The following is an 18,622-nucleotide window of genomic DNA, read 5'->3' on the forward strand; positions in this document are numbered from 1 at the left end:
TTATCTCTGTGGTCACTCAATTTAATGACTTAAGAGTTTACCCCAAGCACACTTGGGCAGTGCATTTGCTTATGTATTGACTACCCCAAGTGCCACTCAGGCAGGTGTTATTTCAACCAGTCAGGTCTTATTTGCAGGAGATACACTCATACATCTGTTTATTTGTTTTATATGAACCATGTAAAGGTGGAAAGTAAGCTTCAACTTATTAATAAATCAGAAAGAGAGAGGTACTCATGATAAACAGCATACTGGTCACAACTTCTCCCTCCTCAGAAACTTCGGATTGCCTATAGATAAAAACATACATTTGATTCCAAATGTATGTAGAGTTTTTTTTTTTTTTTTTTTTTTTTTTTTTTTTTTTTTTACTTCTTAGGATCCTTTCTGTTACTGTAAATCTACGAGCATAATATCAAATTTGCTTCTCTAAGGTGCATTTAGGTAGAAAAATTCTACCAGTGCTACCCGGGCACCTTTTAGAAAAAGACATTACAGCACAAAGAGTAACATATTAATGTTCTGATGTACAGGCTTTTGTGAAGATTTGAGAGTATTCATGATTACAGAGTGAGTCATATGAAAAGAGATGAAAGCTGTGTTCCCAATCTTAAAGAGACCAAGTCACTGTGAACAAGTCAGTGAAAAGGCAGTAACTATAAGATAGTGAAAATAATTCTCAAACAGAGCTGTTCAGTGAAGGGAAGATAACAGAAATGGCTGTAAGAATCTGTTTGAAATTGAACTATTTAATTTTATAGAAGCTTAAAGAACATCTGATTAATTAGAGAACATCTAATCTAATTCCACTCACTTTATGACCCAGAAAGATAAAATGGTTGCTGAAAGTAGCATTAGTGGTACAGCCTGTATGCCTGAGTCATAGCCAGTGTTATTTTCATTATACCACATTATTGAGTTTCAGATTCAACAAGTATTTTCACTAAACACCAGCACGTAAGACAAATTCATATACCGGTGCACATCATGGCAGTTGAACACAGTTTTGCAAAATACTGCAAAATCCCAAGCATTGATCTGCTTCTTTTCCCTTTTCTGGTTATAATATGGGGGCGCTGTTTACTGAATAATAGAAATTGCAAATTTCTTTTTAATTTTCTTGTTTCTCTTCAATCTGTTCTTATCACTTAGGCTGAATTATTCTTAAAGCACAGTTCTACTGATATTACTTCCTTCTCACAGGCCTCTGGTGAACTACTAATTGAATTCAAAGAATAGAAGTTTGATGTGGAAGGACACTTTAGGAAGAAGGAAATCCAGGGTATTCTTAGGATGTTAGAACATTGGAAAATACTTACTTATGAGGTTGGATTGTTCAGTCACAGAATTAAATTTTCTGTTTCTACTTACTTTTTAGTTTCTGTTCTCACTTCTAGTAAATTGTTATTTTTCTAATCCCCACTGCTGAATTACAGATTGAACAAAAAATCAGAGTTAACAAATAAGTATAGTTTTTGCAGAACCTAGCAAGGAGGATTATACTTGGTGCCCAATATAAGTGTTGAACCAGACCAGCTCCTCTAAATTGTTTTATACAAATTTATCACATGGTTTTTCTTATATAAAAACTCAAAGTATAAATAATTTAAAGAGCAAAGTAAAAGACATATAATAGGAAACGGAGAATCTTTTGTAAATGAGTGGGGGACCAAGAGATGGAGGGAGGTAAGATGGAGGGATGGGGAAGAGTAAGTGAAAATAACTAAGATGTGTTATGTATATATTCCAATTCCTCACGATGAATTTAATCATGTATTTCAAGCATGTACTAATAAAAATAAAAATTGCTTTGTCAAGGTACATTAGATCTGCAGCTCATTTATTATATTACTTTCTTATTTTTCCTTTGGTTTGACCCTTGAAAAAGTCCTAGGGTTTTTTTCCAGAGCATTCTACCAAAGCAAAAACTTGAGAAACACAACTTTGCATGAGAGCGACATTTGACCTATTTCTTTCCCACCCAAAGTTGTACACAAGTTTGACAGATAAATTATGATTTATTGTGTGTCAGTTGAAAATGAGGCCAGTAAGTTCAATTAAATTTGAAGTTCCTTGAAAGCAGGTATTATATCTTGTCGTGTCCTTCAGCTGTTTTTACTTCCCTTTATACTTCCCCATTTTATCTCTGCAGTGGTTATTATAATATTTCACATATACAGAAGGAACACAGTGAATGGATGGTGAGATTTTATTCATTTTTTTAAAAAAGAAAATTATATTATTGGTCCATGTCATTACAATGTGGTCTTTATTATTTCAAGAACAGGTGCTAGTTTGAGGCAGAAGCAGTCTTTGAGATCCTTCTCCAGTGTCCTTTTAAGTGTGAAAAATCTGAAACTTGGGCAAGGAAGTAGGGTGATGATGACTTGCTGAAGAATGCATAACTAGTGGAAAAGCTGAAGAAGAATCCAGGGGTTATGACCACCTGACCAGTTCTGCTATCCTGCTGCTGTCCCCATCCTCACGCTTCCCTTAGAGCTCTCTTCATTAATGACCTATTTTTCAAATAGTCAAATTGAGGTCATCAGTGCAATCAAAATCTGTTAAGTACCTACATGTCATTTACGTAACTTTTACATGGGTGACTCAAGTCTCTGTTTTAGTCATAAACTACTTATCTGAATGGTGGTCTCTCATTTTCAGCTGCTTATTACATTTCTCTACTTGAATCACTTGAGTTTTTTCTTAATTCCAATATCTGTCCTTTCCAAATTAACTTCCACAACTAACTTCTATGTTGTGTCATTGTCATTAATAGTTTTCTAGTCACCCAAGCACAGAACCTAGCAGTTGTTTTTGACACAGACACCTTGTCTCACATCATCAAGTTCTGTTGATCCTTATGTTGCCACACATATTGACTACCTCTTTTTTACCACTTATTTCAAGATCCTTATTTCATCATGTGTCAGCTGCTTGAAGATACTTGAACTGTACATCATTTTTTTCAAAGAGGTAAACCTGGGAAATTTCTACTTATACTTCAAGATGCAGGTTGACAGTGTCATTCTCTATGAATTTGCCATGTGCATGATTCTATTATTTTTACAGTGATGTTATTACATTTTTTGCTTATATGTCTGTCATTTAGGAAGTAAGCCCATTAATGGCACAGTGTGATGTATTCATTTTTTTCTCTCCTAATTGGGAAACTTGAGTAACTTTGTGGTTTTAAGGGCTTTTGAATAATAGTGTCTAGGAGATGGAGAGGGGAGTATTTTTGTGTGGAAACATGAGACTTACTGTGTACGAATATAAATAATTGTATAAAGTAGAAGTGAAATGTGGGCACCTGTAGGAGGGAAGAGTCTATTAAAAAGAAACCTGAGGAGCTAAAAAAGAGTGCTGAGGTCCATGATTTATGGATGAACACTTTAAAAGTCACTGAAGAAGAAATGAAAGGGGATGGGACAGATTTAATCCACACATTGGGCAGGAAGGGAAGTAAAGAATTTAAAATAAAGAAGGTGTCAGTGGTCTGGTGAGGCTGGAAGAGAGTTCAGAAGTGACACTGATCAGAGACTGATGAGAACTCAAAGACCAAAGGATGTGTTTGATTAAGATCCTGCGTGGAACTGATGATGGATGTTTTTTCAGTTGAACTAACAAAAAAGATTAAGAGATTAAACCAGTATCTAGATGTAGATTAATGATTCCATCAAGTTGAATGCTTCCCCAATACTTCCTGTGCCTTTCTAGTAAGTGCTAGCATGTACCGGATGGTCTGTTTACGTTGGAGGACTGCCAACAGGGGTGGGGTGACAAGGGTAGGGCTGAAGCAGAAGAGGAAGTGGGGGAGGCTGGGATTCAGAGCTTAGCCTCCAAAGGCAGCTACTTTCTCCACTTCTACTGAGCAGTGGCAAGATGTAGGAAACTTACATTTTATGAAGGGGAAGCTCAGTGGAGCCCCCCACTTTTATTTGACTTAGACACCAATTACCTCTTTTTTCCTCTCCCTGTAGTCTATTATTGTCAATGAAAAAGAGTTTGTTGTGCTCTTCACCCTGTAAGGTTGAGGTCAGAGAGCTTTGGGAAAATGTTGTGTGAATCTTTTGATATAGCAGATGCTCCTTGATATTTGTTGGGTAGATATGCAATTGAATAGGATAATCAACAAACATGAGTACTCTGTAAACTGTAAATCACTGTGTAGATAAGCATTTTTATTATTTTCTTTCCAACTCATACTAGGGTCGGTTCATCTCTCATTTTCTGACACAGACTTTGACCACAGTATCCTACACTCATCTCTGTCTTTGAACTTGTATTATGTTTGTTATCTATACCAAACATAAAGCAGTCAGTATTCTACTATGTTGTATTACATTTCATTGGCATGTAGGAATCTTATCTCCCTGGGTAGATTGTGAACTCCCCTTGTACAGGAAGAACAAACCCAGTAATTTTTCTTAAGTTTTGGATCCCAAAGCCTAGCTTATAATCGCATTTTTCTCTTAGAAAAATATGTAATGAATGTTTATTGAGTGATCTGTTGTTGATTGACAGACCAAAGATACCCGTTTTCCATGGAAATTTAATCTATAAGCAATCAAGCTTGTCCTAATTATTTCAGTGGCTTTTCTCCATGGAGGTTAGTAAAAGATTGTGGCGTGGGGAGCAGACAGATTCTCCCACTATCACTGTAGCCCTATCATTACAATAAGTAGTTTTCTTACTTAGTATTTCCAGTAATATGCTTAGCAGTATTCTTACTAGTATTAAAAACTGTAGAGGTGCTGATATTGCATGTTTGAAAGTGCTCAGATGTTTCCTCTGCAATAGTTTATTTGCCTTAAAGAGAGAGCATCATATTCATGAAATTAGTCCAACTTTGTTGTCAGACACTTGGAATCCAAATACAGAACACTGTCAAGCAAAAAAAGGCATTCCAAGCTAACGACACAGTGTGTCCCTTTGCATAGTACTGTGCCACACACACAGAATTCAGACTAAAGTGATATGTAAGATAGACTTGAGTTGAAGTGGACATCATAAAAGGGCAATAGAGATCTTAATGAGTGTATGAGTGTAGGTGTAGGTGCATGGTGGGAGGATAGTTTGTGGAGTAGAAATGTGTTACAGAAAACCTATATATTTTTGAATGTTTTATAGGAACTACCTATGGGACCTCTATTCTTCCAGGGATACCTGTATAAATCTCTACTGAATTATCAGCAACTTGGAACATCCTGAATTTCTGAGGACATTGCTCACAGCTGAATCTGTGGCTTGACCTTAACTTCTTGGTATATAGATGCCTAGATCTTGGCAGCAAGATACTGATTCTGTAGAAGATATTTTTTTATTGAAGGCCTTTTGTTTTAAGTAAGAACTAAAATTTAGATTGCACATAATGCTTAACCAATTTGGAATGAGAGGAAACTTTTAATGTCTTATGAGACTTCGAGACTTCCTTGGAATTTTGGAATAAGTACATAAGACGTGTTAGGGATGTTCGAGTATTGTTATTGTTAGTTCAGTTTCACTTAGCCTGTTGAATTCATGATAATGCAAAAATAACCCTTTGTAAAAACAAAAGATGTTAATTAGTTAAATGAAAAATTTAATGAATCTTGTACTTCAGACAGCTCCAAATGTGATTCCAAACTGAATTTTGCTGTCCTTTTTAGGGAAAGAGGATTAATAAAAAAGAAAATCTGAATGTTCTAGGTAACTTTTGTATTCATTTGACCTCTTTTTCCATTTCCATCAGTTACTTTAAGTGGAAGCTCAAATGTCTGGCAAATATTGATTCCCCAAGTGCTAGGATTAGATAACAGCATTTTCTTCCTTAAAAGGGAAATCAAGTATGTGCTTATATGCCCAATAGACCATATTTACCCTTTTGTCTTTTCTCCCCTATTTCAGCAAAGACCTCTCCCTGACTAACTTCTGCCAAAATTTTAAAGATCTTTCTTTTTCTTTTTTCCCACATGTACCTACTCCCCTCCCAAATTTAGAAAGACTGGTGTGGAGAAATCATGATGGGATAGAGTGAAAATGTAATAGACTAGATAAACAAGATAGAAGAGTGCAACTCATATTTAAAGCAACCATCGCTGCTAACTGATGAGAAATTTAATTTCTTAAAATTTTTATTAGTACATGCTTATAGTAAACAATGTTTACATTCCTTGTGGGGAGTTGGTACTCATATAAAACACATCTTAAGTCCTTTTTTCATCTTTTCATCCCTTTCTTCCCCTCCCTCCATCTCTTGATTCCCTCTCTATTTGAGAAACATATATCTCCTTTTATTTTGCTCTTTATTTGTATTTTGGGTTCCTTATATAAGAGAAACTACGGAATATTTAAACTTTTGTGATCTGATTTATTTAACTTAACATTATGGTTTCACTAGAAACAATTTTTAGAGGCAAAAGTAACTGTCATTTGAAGGTTTTTTCTTTTTTTCGGTATGAGGAATCGAACTCAGGACCTTGTGCTTACTAGACAGGCGCTTGTGATACTGAGCTATATTCCCAGCCCCTTGAAGGTGTTTATCACTAGCATTGGAATATAAATTAATGGGTCTAAGGTGACTGTACTTGTTAATTGGATTAAATAACTTCTTTTATTGCCTTTTGTGTAGAAAGGGGAATGTGTTACTACTTTTTATGAATCTATCAACTTCTTGGCCATTGTGTTTTCTCACAGCAAGGCAACAAATTGGCATTCTGACTCATGAATCCAACTGTTCTGTAAGGTTGACTAATATCATATATCTCCCAAGAATTTGTTTCTACTTGGGAAAATTTCTCACTAGCCCTCAAATTATACTACATAGATGTCTACGTAGGCTGAAACCCACATAACATTGGGGTGAGGGATAGATGTAGCTCTGGGTCATGGTATTTAAGGGAGAGACACAATAAGTGTATATACCTATATATTCTAGGAACATTATATCACAACTGAACCTGTGGTTGTATTAATTGGCTTTATGAGAGTAGTGAAATATTTGAAATATTGTATTACATCCCAAACTTGGTGTGAGAAATTGTTTTTATCCTTTTAATTCCAGGAATCAGTGGGCTTAATAACAGCGAATAGCAATGAATAAAAATCTGGGGAGTGTGTTCATGGAAATACTGCCTAAATACTGCTTTTAGATATTTTATTTCTTTTAGAATTAAAACTTGAAGAGGAATTGCAGAGGACAGGATGTTACTGACAGGTTCTAGGGGTAGGAGCAGATTTCTGACTTAGAGTGAAGCATCTGGCCTAGCGGTGTAGTGTGGGTAGTAGGAGGTAGCTGGTCATACTCCCTCCACATTCAGTCTTGTTATGTGTTTTAACTTCCCAGAATGAACGAACTTTAAGCCAAACCCTTTGGATGGTGGTTTGAATTATTAAGTTGTTTTCATAGTTATCATTTTAACAAACTTAGAAAATACCTCTATCAGCCCAGTGCTGCATTTTATATACAAAGAATACAAGAAATACTGATGATCAATAACTTGTTAGAAAATATAACTAATGGTGTTGGGAAAACTGGTTGCACACATTCAGAAGATTCCATCTAGACCATATTTATTACTAAGCACCAAAATAAATCCAACATCTATTTATGATAAATTCCATGAAAAAAATAGATAAAAACGGACCTTCTCTCAATCTGATAAAAGCCATTTATGACAAACTTACTACCAACATCATATTAAATGGGGAAAAGCTGAATGCTTTCCCTCTAAAATGCGGAACAAAACAAGGATGTCCACTATCACCACTCCTATTTAACATAGTACTTGAAACATCTGGTGCAAACAGGCATGAGAAAGAAACAAAAGAGATACACATAGGAAAGGAATCAGTCAAATTATTACTATTTGAAGATGATACAATCTTTTACATAGAAGAGCCAAAAGACTCCATCAAATCATTTCTAGAATTAATAACAATGTTGAGCAATGAAGCAGGATACAAAATTAGCACAAAAATCAATAGTATTTTTGTACATTAATAATGATGGCACTGAGAAAGAAATTGGGGAAACAATACCTTTCTCAATAGCATCAAGAAAAATTAAATACTTGGGAATTAATGTAATGGAGGAAGTGAAACACCTCTATAACAAGAACTAAACTACTTCAAAAAGGAAGATTTATGAAGACATCAGAAACTGGAAAAACATTCCTTGTTCCTGGATAGAAAAAACCAATATTGTCAATTGGCCATATTCCAAAACATATATATCTATATATCTATATCTATATCAGTTTATATATAAAATAATCTCAATCAATGCCAGCAGCATTCCTCACAGAACTAGAGAAAACAATCTTGAAATTCATATGGAACCAGAAGAGACCTAGCATAGCAAGACCAATTCTGGGCAGCAGGAGCAAAGCAGAAGGCATCATAATCCTGGATTTCAAGTTATATTATAAAACTGCCATGACAAAATTAGCATGGTAAAAACAGACATGTGTATCAATGGAACAGAACAGAAGATGCAGAAACAACCTCAAACATGTTCAACCATCTGAAGGTATTGACACTGCCCATTTCAGTTCTTGGTCATCTCTTTTTATTTTTTTCTCTAAACAAATTTTTATTTGTTTTATGTCGTTGGCTATCATAGTCTCCAGATTTAACTTTGTCCTCCATCACTCATCCAACAGTCACATTCAGTACCACTATTTTTTAACCAGTCATTATACATTTCTCCATGAATTCTTGCCGTCACTTGCAATTAAACAGTTCAAAACCAGGACTTATTTCCTAAAATTGTTACTTCCTCTTTAAGTTACCTATTTCTCTGATGAGTACTAATATTACTGCCCAGATTCCACAGATTTAAAATTTCAGAGATATTGCCCATAATCTCTGCATGCAATCACTCACCATATTCTATTTATTTTTCTTTTTAAATGTCTCGAGTTCCCTCCATTCTATTTCTGATATCATTATCCTAATCTAGAGCCTCATAAACTTCTCCCCTTTGTCTTTCCAGGTCTAGTTTTCACTAGTGAATTTCACTAATTCACTAGTAACCCTGATAAAATTCTGCAAGATTCATCTGCTCAAAATGTTTTTCCATTAAGTCTTCAGATATTAACAATTTGCTGACAGTTTCCCATTAGAAAGTGCCTAAAATTCAGTGTCTAATAAAATTTGATCTTAGATTCCCATTCAGATTTACTTTCTGTTCCTCCACAGCTCAATGCCTTTGCCCTAGGCAGATCAGGCTCCTTGGTGTATCCTGCAGGTGTTAAACTCACTCTAACTTCTGTGACTAGGACTGAATTCAAACAACCTACTTGTAGTCACTTCTTATATGTTTAGCACACTTGTTTAGCACAGTCACAAATCGTAGATATTCTATTAAATCCATCTCATGTTCTCTCCTCTTTGAAACCTTCTCAATTTTGCCTGTCTTTGTTCTCTGAACTTATTTGCCATTAAAAAATAACATTGGTTTATGGTCTCAAATTTTTTATGTTCTCTCAGTCTTTTAGTTCTACTAACACTGTACATCTCCCAAAGGGAGGGACTCTGTCTTATCTTACTTTGTGCCATGTATTCTATTGAGCTTGATTAATACTTGTTTAACTGGATGGCAACATATTTTAGATATTTCAATAGGAACATGAGAAATAATGAAATGGATTTGAATAGAATTTATGCAGAACTAGTTTAACTAGGAAATTATGAAGGTTATCCTGCATAGTGCCAAATCCATACAATTACCTGTGTGTTTTAAGAATTAGTACCTTCCTTTTAGAATCCCCTATTACCAGCCAATGATCCTGCAAATGCAAATTTATAATTTTCTTTGCCATAGAAGAATCTTGCTTTTATCTTTTTCTTTTTTTTTTTTTTTTTTTTTTTTTGGTTTTTCTCTGGTACCGGGAACCGAACTCAGGACCTTGCACTTGCCAGGCAGGCGCTTTGCCGCTGAGCTAAATCCCCAGCCCCCTCTTGCTTTTATCTTACATAGCTCATGAATTCACTAAAAGTTTGATTAGAGGTATGAGGGAGAAAGTAGTAGAAAGTGAGAATTGATGATTCTGGATTAGGAAGATACTGACATATTAGATTCAGCCTCGACTCAGTCTGTACCCTTTCCTTAACCTATCATTCTGTTTGGGCTAACTGAATCCTTGGATAACTTATTGTATTTGCAGGACCTGATTACCTGATATGGCCAATATTTAGGGAAATTGAGGGCCAGTTTTTAAGAAAATTGATGGAAATATATTTGTGGTTATTTACTTATTAAGTAGATACAGGTAGCTTTTAGTTCTAATTTGGCTATTCATAGTAAAACAATGACAAAATAAATTTGAATGATTAAAACTTGTAAACATAAAATTACCTATAAACAAATATCATTAATATATTTAAAATATCATGCAGTTCACTATATTTTATAATACTTTAAAATATAAATATTGTTTTATTTAAAATAATATACAAAGATTTCAGGTTTAGTTATATATTTTTTGAATAACAACCTACTAAATATAAATATATGTTATGGCAGCTGTCTGGATTTCAAAACAATTTCAGAACACTGGAAACAGAAGCATTGAATTCAAAGAGGTGGGTCTCACCAGCCAATTTGTTTACCCTTTAAAACAACTTCCCTGGTGCCAAGTAGAAAAGATGCTCCTGGCCAAAGATTTTGACAAAAATAAAATGGGCTTTGTGTTAACTTGGTCTATGTCAGCTATGTCTAAGTTACAAAACAAATCATAGGATTTTCTTAAACTCACTAATCATTGAAAGAGTTTTCTTTCCTTTTGAAATCTTTAGTCAGAGCTTGCCAATTTCTAGTTGGGTGATGTGTGATGTGTTTCAAGAAAATTTCTTAACCTTTTTCGGTCTCATTTTTCTTTTTCCCAAACAGAGGGGAGGGGACGGAAACACCTTATCTAAATCATAGACTGCTGAGAGGCTCAGGTTGTACAGAGTGTGAAAGGTACCTTGTGAAAATGCCAAGTCACTCTTCACTTTTTGGTTTACCTTCAGCAGTCACTATATATTTTCTTTCTATATTGGAAAAAACTTACCATTACATTACAGAAATTCCATTGAGTCCTTAAAATAGGATTTGAAAATATACCCTACATTTGTGGCCTAATTGCAAAGGTGCTGGAGTCTTGAGGAGTGTCCCCTCTGTATTTCACCATGCTGAGCCCTAAGCAGGAGTGAGCAATACTTGTTAATAGACTGATTAGGTGATCAAACCTCTGGCCAAGAAATAAAGCAGAAAGATTTCCTATTAGCAGTTTAATTTAAAGCTGGAAAGGCAGATACGTTAGCCCCAGATTCTGGGGGATTTGTTAAACTGAATTTTATTGTATACTGTTTTGGTACTAGTACTGAAATATCAATCGTCCTTACCTGATGCCTTCAAGGATCACAGCTCAGGGTCCTTTTGCATTTGCTCTCAGCAACAAGCTCCAAATCTTCAGGAAATCCGATCTATTAGCCTCAAAGAGGTAAACCTTCTTGGTGAGCTGCAAGTGTAAATCTGGGTATCTCCCAGAGCAGTAAATGTGCACTCAATTTGCAGAGTGCTTGACGTTTAGCGCTTTTTTTTTTTTTTTTCTTTTTTTTGCAAAGTTGAGTTGTGCTGTTTTCAAGAGAGCAGGGCAGGAACGTTTACCAGGCAGTATATACAGATTCTTCTTCCTCTTTCAGATTAGTCCTCAGACTATTTAAAACACGCTCGAGTTTCGCTTCTCTGGTACAGAGTTAGAAGGGAAGGAACGGAGAGGGAGGAAGAATTGAAACTGGAGACTTGCAGGCTGTGTGTGCAAACGAACTTTTATCCCCCAGTTTCAGTAATAGAATTCTCAGGAAGTCATGCAGCTGCTCCCAGATGGGAAATAGGGAGGAGCATCTTCTGTTCAGCTTAGATTTTTATGACTGGAGATTAGTTAGACTATTTGTAGGCAAAGGGGAAAGGGGATAATCCTACCCGTATATGCTAATAGAACTGGAATTATGTGAAATGTAAGCAAAATAAATTTCCTCTTTCTCTCTCTCCTCTCCCTCCTCTTTTTATTCTCCCTTCTCTCCCTCTCCCTCTCCCCTCCCTGCCATGATACTTAGGACTCTACATTCTAAAAAAATATTTCTCTTTCAGCTGCATTATGTCATGGAAAAATAAGTGATTTCGTTTGAATTTCTTTTCCCAAGAGTCTCACAAAAATAAATAGCCTTCATTGGATTAAAAGGTTTCCCACCCTCCCTATCTTACTGAGATGGTTTAGAATGATTGAGTTTTCTGTCACTGATCCTATGGTAGGAACATAAGGACCAGGTAAGTGCTTTTGGTCTTTGGCTGGCCGCTGAGTGGAATACTCTGTGTGGCTTTTGGAGAGGAGGGACATGCCAACTTGGTATGTGTTGACAGGAGTCTGTATTGAAACTTTGATGATACATATCAAATAGCTAAGATAATTATATAAGTTGGTTGCATGAATTACATTAAGAAGGAGAAAAGGGAAAGGAAGGAAGTGAAAAGGGAGAAAAATGCATGTTTACTATCCTATTGGTGACTCAGTTCATTGAAAAGGAAGGTTTGTGCTAATATAGATTGGAGAATTTTTTATGCCCATATCTTGTACTCTGAATAACTACTTTGACAATGACTATTAACTATTGTTATTCTCTTATTATTTTGTTATGAAATTCTGTTTTACCTTTTCTCCATAAAATTCAACCAAAAACCCATATGTTTTTCAAAGATGTAACGACTTTGATTTTTCAATATTTTAAAATTTTAATAAGATTCTGTATATGTCTCATTAGATTTACACTTACATATTTAATTTTTGGAGCTTTTTAATATGGTATTATTGTGTTTTTGCCTTCTACTTGTTTGGTATCTGTCTAAGTGTAATTCATTTTTATATGTTCACACTATATTCCACAGCCTTATTAAAGCATCTTATGAGTTCAAAAAAAGGTTCTATGTGGGTATGGACATAAACATGTCCATTTTAATATGTTCCCATGCTTGATGAGCTCATAAAATGAGTCCAGCTATGACTTTTGGCCTGTTATCTTCTTTAGGAAAATAAAAGATTTGTTCAAATTTTGCTTCTTCTGGATGCCAGAACTACTTTACAGCCAACGTGGGGTCAGGGTTCAAAGGCCTTTGGAATCTTTATCTCCTTTGATGGAATGCTTGGATATGGTGATAATGGTGGTGATAACCATGGGGGGAAAATACCATCCAGCCACATAAATGGGGAGATAACATTTGAATTTAACACTCAACTTTAATCCTACCCTGGGGATTTTTACTAACTAAGCTGGCATTTTAACCCATTTTTCTTCAACTGAGTTTGGAGCCCTAGAGATCTACAGGAAAGGGAGACAGAGTGAATTATTACTGATCCTCCAGTCTCAAATGTTACAGCTATTTTGAGTTATATGAAAGGGTAATACATTTTTAGGTATTGAAGAAAAGAGAAAAGGGCTAGATTCTTGAGCTTCAAGATGACAGTTTTATAGATGAGGCAGAAAGGGGATGCCCTGCAGTAGTTCTATGTGCTCCTCTAGTTATTTCCTTCCTAAGGGCTTCTCTATTCCTGAATAATGGGAAGGGATATACTCCAATCAGCCCCAGACCCCGAAATCTATCCTTGCCTTGTACAGCTACATCAATTTATACCATACGTGCTATAATTGACAGGAGGTTTCTTATCACTCTTCCTCTCCTCCCCTGCTTTTCTTTTCCTCTTCACTCATTTTCATTACATTGTTATCCCCACATTTTCTGTCATTTCAGGAAAAGATGAAGTGTCCAGATTGATACTTCTCTACTGCCATCTCACTCTTTCTCATTTTCCCAGGCTCTCAGTTCTTACTTTCTTACTGGAATAGAGAAGATAATACAGGAAATAGCTAGAATAAGGGGGATAAAGTGTAGTTGGACAGGGAATTTGCCTTAATAAAGTGAGGCTTAGGCAAAAGGTTAAGGAGTTTTCAATTAGATAGTATTTACCCAGTAACTATGAGCTAAAAGATTCATAGTTTACATGAATTCAGAGCTAGAAATGGCCTTGAAATATCATCTTGTTTAGATCTTATAAAAACTTTAATTCTTGAGGGAGATATGTACCTAACTTCTCACTGTTTCCTGATGTATTTGTTCACTGCACTGTATGGTTTGTTTAAAAAATAATTTTATTCTAGCTCTCTCATATCATAGATGAGAAAACAAGTTGGAGAGAGAGAAGCTCTCTCAAGGTGTATTTGTTTTATTGCAAAATCAAGAGAAGGAATCACAGTTTTCTCCTCAGTACTGAAATTGTTCCACAAGTCAGCCCTAATTGGCATTTTGGCAGAATGGACAAAGAATGTTATTATACTCACAGAGTAGATATATACATATATACACACATACACTCACTCTTAGAGACTGGGATAGCCATGATTCATCTTTTGGCCCAAATTTATAGAAAACTGGAGACAGTGAAGAAAATTATTTTGGCTATAGAAATGTGGTGCTCACCCATGTCCCTCTTTCAGTCCTAAGCGTATCCTACCCCATGAGTATAAGGAACTCTGGGCTATTATTTCTATAGCAAGGCAGGGATACTCTTAACTGAAAAAGTGGGTGAGTTTGAATGAATCTCATGTAATGGAATAGTATGATCCACGTAGGAGAGATAGGACAGATCATCTAAACCAACACTCCATACATTTTTCTATGCCATCAAATATAGCCACTAGCTATGTGTGGTTATTTAAACTTAAATGTAAATTAATAAGTTAAAAATATTCTGTCTTTGATCACCCTAGTCACATTTCTGGGGCTCAGTAGCATAACCATGTGTGGATGTGGATGTGGCCACTGCAACACAGATTTAGAGGGGATGTTAAAATTAATATCTGGTTTGGAGGATATCATTACTACAAGGTCATGTAACTAAGTACCAACATTTGGAAATGAGTCCAGGTTTCCAGAGTGCGAATCAAGAGTAAACAGGTTTATTTCCACATTTGTATTTATTTCTGGCTCACTGTGAAGCTACAAGGGTGGTTGAGGTGGAGTGAATATGTATGAATCCATGTGTGGGCTTTCAAGATTATTTTGGTGGGGGAATAAGAATGTATCTGGTCGGCAAGGATGAGGGAGCATCTTTGCATGCATTTGTATACTTCCTGTTTTTCTTTCTTCACAGAACCAAAAGAGAAAATATACATAAATATTAAAGGATAATTAATTAGATAAATTTCAATTTTATATTACCTACTTAGTATTTTTCCCTAGGTCCAGCTGGAGATGGGTGTGGGGAGGGAGGTGGGCTGGATTGGTGGGTCATTTTGGTAGCTGAGGAGAGAGGGAGTCTCTTAGGTTTATGTGGTCCGGAAGCCTGCTAAAAGCCTTCAAACCCAGGAACTGGGGCCAGTTGAACATGCTTTTCTTCAGTTTTTGCTCCAAGAGAGGGCCAGTAATGGAGGAATTGGGTAAGGGCTGTCAGTGAGAGCTAGGCTTTTCCTTAATTAGAGGAATTGTCTATAACAGTTCAAAGTGTATAAAGTTTTAGATTTTCCCAAGGAAAATGAAAGAAAAAACTTAGAGAAATCACCACACTATAAATTCCTAATGAAAGTGAAGCTGTACCTAGATACACATCTACTAAGAGATATTTTAGGAGTTTCTAGGAATGCTTTCTTTCTTTCTTTCTTTTTTTTTTTTAAGAAACAGACATCGATTTACAAAATAGCATAAGACCAATACAAGCAATACAGAGTTACAAACAAAACAGTAGGAAATTAACAATGGTTGTTGTATTACATACTGATATCTTCAAAGTGGTTTCTCAGGAAAACAAATAGAGACATGCAAGATTGATCAAATAATTACTCATTAACTGTTCCTTTTAGTAAAGTGGTAGAAGTCAGTAGTACAACTATGTTAGCTATCCTGGATATACATACATACATAATTTCCCCTTCTTTCTTTTCTCTTTTCCCTCACCCCAGTTGATCTTTACTTTTGAGCATTTTCCTTTCATTTAACAATGTCTATCATACCTCCTAATTTTTATTTACTCTTTCAGGTTCTTACATGAGTGAGACAATAGGTTGCTTACACTCGGAGGTCTGATTTATTTCACTTATGAATATGGTCTCCAGTTGTGACCATTTATCTGTAAAAGCCTCGAGTTTATCTTTCTTTATACCTAAGTAATATTTCATTATATAAAAGTACCACAATTTTTTTTATCCATTCCTCAGTGGATAAGAATTCTTCAGTTCCTCTAATCTTTTACTACTCAAAATCTTCAAGTATTAGCCTGAAACACTGTTAAATATGGTTTATTCTTGTGACTTTTAAGTATTTATGAGAGGACAACAGTCTTCTGTTAAATGCCTTTAAATTCAGATCTACGAAAGAGAAATGGCCCAAGGTCTGATCCTCATAGGAAAGGTCATTCACACTAGGTGGGGAGAATTTGACAAGAAAAATATACCTTGGATTATACATTGAAGGTTTTATACAATGAAAGATAATGTTTACTTTTGCCTCCTGAACAGGTGGATACAGAGGGATTGTAAGGTTATAGAATCCACTTCCCACTCTCACTCATCAGGCAAGTTTAAGAAACATAGAGCCCGTACCCAGTTACAGTTTACCTTGTAACTGCAGATGACTTTTAGAGTCCTACAGATCCTTCATAGAATGCTGGAGCAGGATAGAACTAGGAGAGCATCCATTTTTTCCTCTCATTCCACACATGAGGAAATTTATGATGAAAATTAGCCATAGTTGCCTTCATTGAATGCTGAATAAATAAACGTAGTGTAACTTTCTCATATTACAGTTAAGAAAACAGTCCAGAGAGGGTTTCTTTAGGTGAATTTCTTTTTTAAAAAATACTTTTGCTTTTAATGAGAATTCTTTCATAATATTATGAAAAAACTTCAGTAGGATGATACAAATCTTAGCTCTGTAGAACTAACAAATATCTTCAAAATACTTAAAAGTCATAAGAATAATATGAAGGAATTTTTAATTTCACAATCACTATGGAATAGTTGAATTTTTTTGAAAGTTGATAGAAGAAGAAAACTAAAAAATTGGGAATGTAGAAGCTTTGAGCAACACTGTTTAAAACTTCATCTATTGGATTCCCCTGGAGAACACTTTATAGAAAGGATGTTTCTGTCCTGGACACAGGGAACATTTATAAAAATTTAACATAAATTCTATGAAACAGGACTCAACAAACATCAAGGAATCAATTTTGTTAAGATAGGTTCTCAGATTAATTGATAAAAATTTCCATATATACGTTTATTTATTTATTCTGGGAAATTTATAAACACTCTTAAATAAATCCTGAGGGACGAAGCACATAATCTTGAAAGGGAGCAAAATGAAGCATGTTATCACAATACTATGTGTAACATTAATTCCACAAATGTTAGGGGAGCACATAAGGATGGAATAAAGGAAAACTTTCTGAAGGAGTTGAGGCACAGATGCAACAATAAACTGTGACTAGGAGTTTATCAGAATAGCTGCTGCTGTTTTTTTTTATTTTTCAAAAATTGCTTATCTGTTTCAAGGTGAATTTCTTGTGCCACTTTTGGATGTTAGGCCATCATTTTGGCTTTTAGTGTTTTATTTTAAAATGATGACAATAATATTAGTTCTTCCTATTTTATGGAAATTTAAAAATCAAATAAAATAGGAGCCATGCCAGGCATTTGCGAGGATGAGGTAGGAGAATTGTGAGTTCAAGGCCAGCCTAAACTACATAGTGAGACCCTCTTGAAAACCAAATAAAACAACAAATGAATGAAAAACAAGACCCAAGAAAAAGATATAAAATTTAATGCAATGAAATGATTTAATTATCTATTTTTCATTCTCCCATTGGTGCCTTCGTACACCCAGGATATTACATGACTTATAAATAATTTTTGAGAGAAATTTGGGCAAATTTGAGATGATTTAGAACCCTGTAAGGTATTATATTCCCAGGGCTGGGAATTATTGCCATTGAGGGTCTAGTTACAGAAACCTGCTTTTATATCTGAACTAATTTTCCCACAATGGCAACATGTGCCAGCTGTATTTGTATGTGCTTGCCTTTTGTATGTGTGTAAGCATGGGAGTATTTTAAAAATGAGAGTTAGGGACTACTGAAGCAATATTTGTAAAACTGCTTTAGCCACTGGAGATCTCTGGAGATAAAATGAAAATATTCATTTGGTTGAAAAGTGGAGTCCCAAGATGTAGGTTTATTAAAGCTTTATCACTTTTGGTATGATCTAGGACAAAGCAAGTCACTTACATTTTTGTTTCAGTTTTCCATTTTTTAAAAATGACTCTAAGGGGATAATAGTATCCATTCTGTCAGTTCACTGGGAATCTAATGCATGTGAAATTGCTTGTTAACTCTAAGTACCTGTAAGAACAATTCTCACTGTTAGTTCCTAGTAGCAGGGGAAATCCTCCAGGGATGTGCTCAGAAGTTATCTTTGGTTTATTTCTTTTATCTGAGCAGGGACTACCTAATTGCTAGTCAAGAAGGGATATTTATTTAGACATTTGATTGTGGACCTCTTTTTTAATCCACTTTCTCTTTTTTTACTGACACATTTTTGCTTTAAGAAA

At 35.2% G+C, this 18,622-nt stretch overlaps 1 protein-coding gene across 1 annotated transcript in view; it reads right to left on the reverse strand.

Annotated features, from left to right (window-relative positions):
* The window catches only part of Cysltr1 (cysteinyl leukotriene receptor 1), a 34,755-nt gene extending 22,915 nt beyond the window's left edge, over positions 1-11,840 (reverse strand). Inside the window, exon 1 of the mRNA XM_005412634.2 lies at positions 11,374-11,840. The gene's annotated coding sequence lies outside the window, so the exon portion shown is untranslated. The remainder of the gene's footprint in view (positions 1-11,373) is intronic.
* Positions 11,841-18,622: the final 6,782 nt, after the last annotated feature.

This window comes from Chinchilla lanigera, unplaced genomic scaffold (assembly GCF_000276665.1).
Source record: "Chinchilla lanigera isolate Chin_1 unplaced genomic scaffold, ChiLan1.0 scaffold00156, whole genome shotgun sequence".
NCBI lineage: Eukaryota > Metazoa > Chordata > Mammalia > Rodentia > Chinchillidae > Chinchilla > Chinchilla lanigera.